We start from the raw sequence: 7053 nt of genomic DNA, 5'->3' as shown, positions 1-7053 counted from the left end.
TCTGGGGGGGGGGCATGTGGTGTATTCTGGAGACATGAGGGTGCAGATCTGGGGGGGGCATGTGGTTTATTCTGGAGACATGAGGGTGCAGGTCTGGGGGGGGCATGTGGTTTATTCTGGAGACATGAGGGTGCGGATCTGGGGGGGGCATGTGGTGTATTCTGGGGGACATGAGGGTGCAGATCTGGGGGGGGGCATGTGGTGTATTCTGGGGGACATGAGGGTGCAGATCTGGGGGGGGCATGTGGTGTATTCTGGGAGACATGAGGGTGCAGATCGGGGGGGGGCATGTGGTGTATTCTGGAGACATGAGGGTGCAGATCTGGGGGGGGCATGTGGTGTATTCTGGGGGACATGAGGGTGCAGATCTGGGGGGGGCATGTGGTGTATTCTGGGAGACATGAGGGTGCAGATCGGGGGGGCATGTGGTGTATTCTGGAGACATGAGGGTGCAGATCGGGGGGGGCATGTGGTGTATTCTGGAGACATGAGGGTGCAGATCTGGGGGGGCATGTGGTGTATTCTGGAGACATGAGGGTGCAGATCTGGGGGGGGGGCATGTGGTGTATTCTGGGAGACATAAGGGTGCAGATCTGGGGGGGGGCATGTGGTGTATTCTGGAGGACATGAGGGTGCAGATCTGGGGGGGGCATGTGGTGTATTCTGGGGGACATGAGGGTGCAGATCTGGGGGGGCATGTGGTGTATTCTGGGGGACATGAGGGTGCAGATCTGGGGGGGGGGGCATGTGGTGTATTCTGGGGGACATGAGGGTGCAGATCTGGGGGGGGGGCATGTGGTGTATTCTGGGGGACATGAGGGTGCAGATCTGGGGGGGGGGCATGTGGTGTATTCTGGGGGACATGAGGGTGCAGATCTGGGGGGGGGCATGTGGTGTATTCTGGGAGACATGAGGGTGCAGATCTGGGGGGGGGGGCATGTGGTGTATTCTGGGGGACATGAGGGTGCAGATCTGGGGGGGGGCATGTGGTGTATTCTGGGGGACATGAGGGTGCAGATCTGGGGAGGGGGGCTTTATCAGGGCTCCAGATGGCGACCAAAATGGTCGCCAATGCGACTTAAAATTGCTAAATGGCAACAAGATTTTGTAGTCTTGTCGCCATTTGCGCCTAGACCCTCCGCTGCTCTGCCGTTTTCACATTAAACTGACATGGGACGCTCTGCTGTCAGCGTATGCCATGTTCTTCTCAACAGCACAGGGGAGAAGGAGGCAGTCCCTCCCCCCTGTGCCGCTGCCACCAATGGTCTGATAGAAGCAAGGAGGAGGGGAGGGGCTGTGGCCACTGCCACCAATGAATATCGTTTATGCTTAATACAAACTCAGGCTGCGCTGTGGGTGCCGGCCATACCCCATACCTGGCACCCAGGCTCTATGACTGCGCATGGCGATCCGCTGTTATTAACCCATCAGGTGCGGCATCTGAGGGGTTAATAGCAGCGGATGGCATCGCGCAGTCATAGAGCCTGGGTGTCGGGTACGGATATGGCCGGCACCCACAGCGCAGCCTGAGTTTGTATTAAGCATAAACTATATTCATTGGTGGCGCAGTCTGGAGCCCTGTTTATTGGGTGTAAATCTGTGAGGGGGGGGGCATGTGGTGTATTCTGGAGACATGAGGGTGCAGATCTAGGGGGGCTTTATGGGGTGTAAATCTGTGAGGGGAGTATGTGGTGTATTATGGAGACATGAGGGTGCAGATCTAGGGGGGATTTATGGGGAGTATGTGGTGTATTCTGGAGACATGAGGGTGCAGATCTGGGGGGGGCTTTATGGGGTGTAAATCTGTGAGGGGAGTATGTGGTGTATTCTGGAGACATGAGGGTGCAGATCTGGGGGGGCTTTATGGAGTGTAAATCTGTGAGGAGGGGGCATGTGGTGCATTCTGGGGCAATGAGGGTGCAAATATGTGGGGGGAGGGGCTTTATGGGGTGTAAATCTGTGAGGAGGGGGCATGTGGTGCATTCTGGGGCAATGAGGGTGCAAATCTGTGGGGGGAGGGGCTTTATGGGGTGTAAATCTGCGAGGGAGCATGTGGTGTATTCTGGGGACATGAGGGTGAAGATCTGTGGGGGGGCTTTACGGGGTGTAAATCTGTGAGGGGGCATGTGGTGTGTGGGACCCATGCAGATCAAACAAGGGGTTCTTGTTCTGCTGTCTGTAGGAGAGGGGTGACATGACAAGTGGCTCTGGCAATATGGGGGTCAGTGGGGTATGTGTGGGTATATGTGACCCATGCAGGGGTACTTGTCCTGCTGTCTGCTAGAGTGGGGTGGCATGAGGAGTGGTCCTAGGACTTTTTAGTGTAGTCTCTAAAGTCAGGGGGCCGTCAGTTGTAGTATGTTTATGGGGTATAGGAACTACACCGTCTGGAGTAGGGAATGTTGCTCTGAATTAGCTCAAGGCAGTTACAGGGAATTGAACGGCATGTATGTCTGGAATGTGGCTCCTAGGTTTGGTTTCATGTGGTGGTTTGGAGTTTAATGCCTCATCTTAAATATTCTACTTATGTGGCTGTGTGGTGACATGTTTGTGTTTTTGCGCCCCATAAATCTTATTCCTAGTAGCTGAATGGCACAGGAGAGGGGTGTCCAGTGACTAAAGCCAGGGAAGAGGAGCGCTCCAGGGCTGGATCCTGTACAGACGGAGAGGAGCGCTCCAGGGCTGGATCCTGTACAGATGGAGAGGAGCGCTCCAGGGCTGGGTCCTGTACAGACAGAGAGGAGCGCTCCAGGGCTGGATCCTGTACAGACGGAGAGGAGCGCTCCAGGGCTGGATCCTGTACAGACGGAGAGGAGCGCTCCAGGGCTGGATCCTGTACAGACGGAGAGGAGCGCTCCAGGGCTGGGTCCTGTACAGACGGAGAGGAGCGCTCCAGGGCTGGATCCTGTACAGACGGAGAGGAGCGCTCCAGGGCTGGATCCTGTACAGACGGAGAGGAGCGCTCCAGGGCTGGATCCTGTACAGACGGAGAGGAGCGCTCCAGGGCTGGGTCCTGTACAGACGGAGAGGAGCGCTCCAGGGCTGGGTCCTGTACAGACGGAGAGGAGCGCTCCAGGGCTGGGTCCTGTACAGACGGAGAGGAGCGCTCCAGGGCTGGGTCCTGTACAGACGGAGAGGAGCGCTCCAGGGCTGGATCCTGTACAGACGGAGAGGAGCGCTCCAGGGCAGGGTCCTGTACAGACGGAGAGGAGCGCTCCAGGGCTGGGTCCTGTACAGACGGAGAGGAGCGCTCCAGGGCTGGGTCCTGTACAGACGGAGAGGAGCGCTCCAGGGCTGGATCCTGTACAGACGGAGAGGAGCGCTCCAGGGGGGGATCCTGTACAGACGGAGAGGAGCGCTCCAGGGCTGGATCCTGTACAGACGGAGAGGAGCACTCCAGGGCTGGGTCATGTACAGACGGAGAGGAGCGCTCCAGGGCTGGGTCCTGTACAGACGCACAGGTGGCCTCAGGTGGCGCAGCCCTCGTGACAAGTGGGGGGCGGCAGGGCACAGGGAGATGAGCGCTTCCATTGTGAAAGCGTTCATCTCTATGCTCATCTGTATCGCCGTCCTCAGGACAGCAATACAGATGGCTGTGCTGCAGGGGAGGGGAGAGGTGTCTCCCTTCTCCGTTCCTCTGATAGAGGCCTGTGCAGGCGGTGCAATGATGTCATTGCGCTGCCTGAGCCGTAGCCTGAAGAGGCCTGCATCGCATCGCTGAAAGTGGCATGTAGGTAAGCATTAGTGATTTATTTTTTATATGGCACACAATGTAGGAGAGGAGCGCTATGGGGGCACTTCTTACTGGCACATTATTGGGGGGCATCTACTGAGGCCACAAAAAAGGGGTATTTTATATGGGGGAGCTCTGTATAGGGGCATTTTATACTGGGACACATTATAGGGGGTACTATGGGGAAGGGGGAAAGAGGAGCACTATGGGAGAATCTACGGTGGGCACTAAGAAGGGGTATTTTATACTGGCAAATTATGGGGGACACCGAGGCACTATACAGGTGAAACTCGGAAAAGGTTCAATATTCTAGGCTCAAAGTGTCGCACTCTAGTCAGCTAATTAATCCATACCCCCTGAGCAAAGGATACCTAAGATTGTGACTTTGGGGTTTTCATAAGCGGTAAACCATAATCATCAAAATTATAACAAACTAGCAGAAGGACCCGGCTTCGCACGGGTATATTTCATCTATTTCATTTAATGTTTCTGTGTGTCGTTAAAAGATATCAACAGTATCCCCCATAACAGTGACGTCTACAGCACCCCGCCCCACTGTCTGCTGAGCTGTGTATCTAATCCTACCCTGTGTGATACTGTCCGATGAGCTATGTATCTAATCATATCCTGTGTGATACTGTCTGCTGAGCTGTGTATCTAATCATATCCTGTGTGATACTGTCTGCTGAGCTGTGTATCTAATCCTATCCTGAGTGATACTGTCTGCTGAGCTGTGTATCTAATCCTATCATGTGTGATACTGTCTGCTGAGCTGTTTATCTAATCTTTTGTTGTGTGATACTGTCTGCTCAGCTGTGTATCTAATCCTATCCTGTGTGATACTGTCTGCTGAGCTGTGTATCTGATATCCTATCCTGTGTGATACTGCCAGCTGAGCTGTGTATCTAATCCTGTCATGTGTGATACTGTCTGCTGAGCTATGTTTCTAATATCCTATCCTGTGTGTAAACCTGGTAAATTTAATGTGAACTTAGGGTCCATTCACACGTCCGTAAGTGCAAATTGCGGATCCGCAAAACACGGACACTGGCAATGTGCATTCCGCAATTTGCGGACCGCACTTCGCCGGCACTGTAAAAGAAAATGCCTAATCGGACATGTTCTATTTTTTTGCGGAAATGGAAGCACGGATGCTGAAGTGCGGATCCGCAGATGCGGACAGCACATTCCGGCCCTATTGAAAATGATTGGGTCTGCACCCGTTCTGCAAAATTGCGGAACGGATGCGGACCCATTTTGCGGACGTGTGAATAGACCCTTATACTGGCTGATACACGTCATATGACTGAATAATTATGGACCTGCAAACTGCCATCTTCTTACCTTTGGCAGGATTCAGTGATGATATTTATGTTATGTTTAGATTTCGTTATATTGAATTGATGTTCTGTTTAATTTCTCTTAATATTTTTAAGTCTATTGATTTCTTTCTATTGTTGCCTGGTCGATATGCCAGGGATGAGTTCTCCATTTACTATAGGTAATCATCACAGCCTGAAGAAAGAAAGGGAGGTCATCATGCTTGCTGAATTGGATAGAGAACATTGTTGGTATTCGGTGTTTAGCTTAAAGGGCATGAACTTAAGGATGGTTTAATTTAATAAAGCTGTGGCCAATCCCACTTAACCCAAAACATTGGTGTATTGTCTTTATTTGTATGGAAGGTGGAGAGTTGAGTTTAAAGCGGGGGGAAAAGGGAGTTTGCTTCACAGGGCTTGTTAGGTGAGATGATCCCTGCAGCCTCTAAAGCAGGCATCCTCAAACTGCGGCCCTCCAGCTGTTGCAAAACTACAACTCCCAGCAGGCCCGAACAGCCTACAGGTAGCCTACAGCAGGGCATTGTGGGAGTTGTAGTTTTACAACAGCTGGAGGGCCGCAGTTTGAGGATGCCTGCTCTAAAGGATCTCACCCATACTAATACAAACTCGTCACTGCATCCGCTAGAATATAAAAATGGAAAGCACAGAGATGTAATCTTACCCTAACATTTAAAAAAATCCTTTTTTTTCCTTACATGAAGCATTTACTTTTTTTTATTGAACTTGAAAGCTTAGGGGTTAACACGTTTTTGTTGCCTTATGTTTCAGATTTTTAGGCTGAATGCTGCCTTCTACGTAACCTTTCCTATTATTGAAGACTAGGACTTTGCCGCTGCACATGACGCCTGTTTTGCAAAGATTTGATTCAGTACAGAACGCCATGCAAGCTGCTGCAGACTGAGGAAAATACGATTTCAAACTTTGTCGTCTTGGGGGGAAAAAAAACATGCCTTTCTTTTGCATAGTTTTATTTGACTTGAACCCCTTAGTGACCACCAATGCGCATTTCTCCGGCGGTCAGTAAGGGGCCATAGCCTTTTCACAGTGGCCCACTCTAAGCGCTGCACACACTTGAGAGCTGTTTTCCTGCACTAACAGCCTGGACCAGCAGGAGTGCCAATCTAGGCTGTTTAACCGCAAGCAATGGTGTTTTCCATATGTAAGCAGTTACAGAGGGAGCGGACTTCCTCTGTTTCCCATTGGACCCCGCAAATGAGTGCTGATGTGTGTACAGTATATGCAGGCCAGGACCTAGTATAGCCCCCAAGCCAATCTTGAGTGTTCCATAGCAGGCTGCGCCTCTCTGTATAGCACTGACATTAAAATACAATGCACTATAGGAATAGTAGGGGAGATTTATCAAACTGGTGTAAAGTAGAACTGGCTTAGTTGCCCATTGCAACCAATCAGATTCCACCTTTATTTTCTAAAGTTATATATAGTGCATTTTTATTAAAAGCATTTGTGTGCGGTTCTGCTGAGATACCGCAGCTATAAGGAGGGACAAACGCTATTGGAACAACTAATTGCAATAGAGATGAGCGAATCGAAGCTGACGAAGTCGAATTCGTTACGAATTTCAGGAAAAATTGCTGTTATCTGCGCTGATATCATTTATTGGCCTATTTCAATACAATACAAAAAATATATACGCCGGTCACTTTTGTTGTTATTTACGCTAAAATCATTTGCAGACATTTCTTGGGAAAGGGCGTAGGGCGGTATTTCAGTAATACACAAAACATTTAAACGCACTGCACGGTTGCATTCATTTCTGGTGAAAGAGTATAGGGGCTTATTTCATAAAAAAAATTAAATACATACGCACTGCTGGTGAAAGCGTATAGTGGCCTATTTCAGTCCAAGAAGAAATATATATTTTCAGTTCACTTTTGCAGTTATTTCTGTTGAAAGCGTATAGGGATGTATTTCAGTAAACAAAGAAAAATATATTCTCAGTTCACTTCTGCAGTTATTTCT

This window comes from Bufo bufo, chromosome 2, assembly GCF_905171765.1.
Source record: "Bufo bufo chromosome 2, aBufBuf1.1, whole genome shotgun sequence".
In the NCBI taxonomy this organism is placed as follows: domain Eukaryota; kingdom Metazoa; phylum Chordata; class Amphibia; order Anura; family Bufonidae; genus Bufo; species Bufo bufo.
The sequence above is the reverse complement of the archived record's forward strand: the minus strand, read 5'-3'. Positions refer to the sequence as shown.